This window comes from Amborella trichopoda, chromosome 2 (assembly GCF_054954075.1).
Source record: "Amborella trichopoda isolate Santa Cruz 75 chromosome 2, AtrichopodaSantaCruz75HAP2 v2.0, whole genome shotgun sequence".
In the NCBI taxonomy this organism is placed as follows: Eukaryota; Viridiplantae; Streptophyta; class Magnoliopsida; order Amborellales; family Amborellaceae; genus Amborella; species Amborella trichopoda.
This window is the reverse complement of record NC_142337.1, coordinates 42,645,118-42,648,750: the sequence shown is the minus strand read 5'-3', so window position 1 is coordinate 42,648,750 and position 3,633 is coordinate 42,645,118.

Here is a 3,633-nt window from a genome sequence, read left to right as displayed (position 1 = left end):
ATCAAATTTTTGAGGTTGTTCCCAAAATCGAGCCAACCCTATTTTGAAATTTTCTTCACACAATCTAGCATGTCTTGCCTTGTTTTTGGTCAATTTCTTCATCACAAATCTAATGGGAGGTCATTGTGATCGTTTTGCAATAAAAACCCCTTAATTTGGTAGGCATTTGATCACTTTTGTAATTTTGGAGGTCTTCAAAATAGGATTCCGGCTACTAAAAAATATGTCTTCTTGCGAGCCAAAATCGGGTGTCTTTCCAACCTTGATCCCATGCAAATCTTACCTCAAATTGAAGTTGTTCGAAACATGGTCATAATAGACCCATATTTAAAGCTATCCGATGTCGGGACTCTAAAATATGGCCACTCGAACGGGAGGATGTTCAACTTTAAAAATTATGCAACATATGAGTTTTTCGAGTTCATCTTCTCTCAACAATTTCTCTCATCTCGGGCATCGTCTCGAGCTGTGCTTTATATCAAAATGTGCGACTCGATGAAATCTATGACATACAAAAAATTTTGCTCGATTGTCCTCTAAATGAGAGATTCAAGGCCTGTACCATTCGATCTAGAAATTGAATGGCACAATTTTCAAAAATAAAAACTGGTATTTTGGGGCAGCATGTGAATAGTGTGAAACCCACCTATTTTGGGTAAGTTGGCCCAAGAATAGTCCAGAAGCATCCAAATAAGCTGAAATTTGGTACTCGGGGGTTTCTGGACCTTCCAAATCCAATGGTAGTAGTCTGATGCTCATCAGAGACCTTGAAGACATAGCTCTAGATATGATATAGCTTTCGGCGTGATCGAAGGCAATGCTGTGAAATTTAAATTTCATCTCGATCTTCTTTATCTTGATCGGATTGAGACGAAACTTGACGGAAACTCTTAAAATACCAAATTCCTCCCTTTTCATGCTTTTGGGGCCAAGGGAATACCTTTACAAAATTGCTAAAAACTTAGGATTATTGGTGTGGACTTTCGCAGCCCACAAGTGTGACTGATACCTATGGGCCTGGATCACAACTGCCTCCTCTATTATTCGACCCGGGGTGTTAGTGTGTAAAAAATACATTCAAACACCAACACTATTCAAGATTTCACCATTGAACCAGTTACCGTAAATGGCAAAGTCCTCCTATAATTCCTCCAAAATGTGGCAAACATGTCGGCCTTAAATGTCACAATCCCATGTCGGATTGCGCTGAAATTTGGGTCTGTCATGTTCCTCGACAAGTACGATCATTTGGTAGAAGCTATGTACATGATCTACAACCAGAGCAAGAGACAACCTAGAGAGAAGTGGGGAAAAGTTGAAGTTTATGCAGAAAAATAGTTTGTGTGCTCTTCATGCTCCAAAGGCCATAAATCGACATCTGATGGTTGGATCAATCTCAAAATTGATGTGTTATGATTGTGATTGATTGACTTTTATTTCATGTAAGAAAAATCACAATCGGGGTCAGGAAAGGTGCTCATCTAAAGCCTAAAAATAAGAACAAATTAATAAAAATTTATAAAAATTAGAAAAGTAGTTTTTCGACGACTTGCCGGAGTCCAAAAAATGGTCGATCAGAGGTTATTTCGCATGACTATTGCTGCAAAATGATCATATTCACATTCCCTTCGATCTACTAACAAAATAAATACAATGAACACGGTATTTCCTAAGTGATCGATCAAAGATGAAAAGTAAAGTTTGTATAAAAGTCGTGAAAGACAAAAATGTCAAGAACATCAACAAATCTTCATGGTTCTTTGTACATATCAAAACGATCTCCTCACTGCAATCCACGTTTTCCCAATGCACATCATCCATTCTGGTGTTCGAGAAGCCAAACCAAGGCCCCACACTGTGTGGATGGAAGAGGCCCCTTTTTATGGATCTATTTTGTAATTATGAGTTTTGCACATGACCTTTTTGTTCATTTTTTCATTTACCCGAATTTTCCCTTTATTTTTGTAATTTTTATTTTCAAATATTTCTCATGAGTTTTGAGTATCCACCCTAGTTCAAAAGAGGAGCTCTATATAAATCCCACCATATGTAACTTTTATAAGAGGTTGGAAAGGATTGAAACGTTAAAGGACGGCTTTGAAAAAGGAGTAAAGATCTCTTTTGCTTCGAGTATTATTGAAACTCTATTACTTTGAAAAGAAGAGAGATAAACATTTTGTGAAAAGAGTTCCTCCCTTTTCCTCTAACTCTAGGTTTACTATCTCTAGTTAGCTTAACCTAATCCCTAACCAAGAATTGCCTAAATGTTAACCTAACCATATTACCTTAACCCAATCATCTAACCCCATCCTATCCCACTCCATATCCATACCCTTAATCCTGCACCATACCTTACACCTCCTAAACCACACCCATTATACTCCATACACACATCTCACCCATCTAGTCTGGGCTAGCCCCTTTAAGGAGTTTAGTCATGCACAGTGCCTGGGCAGGAAGAATTACCTCTTTCATTTGAATAACCCCTTAATATATGAACTCTAAATTCTAATTCTCGAATATGTGTTTTTTTCTGGAGTTTGTGGACAAGCAAAGTGCTACACACCATACTCAAGTCAAGTGAATCTTCTTTAATGCACTTAATATCTGTCATTAAATTACCTTAACATTCTAGTAAAGTAAAAATGAAAATTGTCATCTTATCCTCATTTTTCATTTTTTTATCAACATTTTCAACATCATAAAGTTTTTTTTTTTTAAAGCATTCAAATAATCGGAAACCTTTATCCCCTCTTTGATACTTAAATAAAACATTTTAATCTTTAGTAAAATATGATTTGCAAGATATTTGTTTTTGTAACGACGTCAACTTCATCTACAAATCTTTTGTTGTCTCTTCTCCAACTATATTGAATAAGATGTTATTCCTTAAACATAATCAGATTGTAGTCATAGCCTTAAGGTCCGTTTCCTTCCATCTTCTTTTCCTTTTTGAGCAACACTTTGTATAGTTCTTATTGTACTAAAATATAGCAAACTTTAATTTTCATATCTCAAATGCATGTTGTGTATTAAATTTCTCCACCTCAAATGAATTACTTGTCATCTCCTTAAAAATATTGCACAAAACCCGATGCTTTGATATCACTTACTAGGAATTCAAATACATGAAACCCCAAAAATAAACTAATCACTGTATAATACACATTCAAACCCGAAGCATGTGAAATTGATGACCCAATAACAAATCAAAGCAATCATTTGAAATAAAATTAGAAAAAGTAAATAAGAGAAGGAATAACCAAATTACAAGAAAAGTGCAAAACTAACTACAACAACAAATTTTCTGTTTTTACCACCTAGGGCTACGTCTACGGGAAAGGGGTAAATAAAAACCCAATATGACATGAAAATTTATAATGTAAAATACAATTGGTACCTCAATAGAGAAAACAGGTGAGAATTCCTCACCAAAATACCTATTTGAATTCACCAAAACCCTATGGTTTACCATCGTGATTCTCTATAGTAGATGATCTAAAAAAGAGAGCAACACAAGTTCACATAATATATCCATAAAGAGGGGCAGCAAGCGACTTCTTCATCCCATCCCCTTTCTCCCTTCAACTAAAAAGAAAACCTTACCTTTCTAAGTTAGGAAGGAAAATTTTA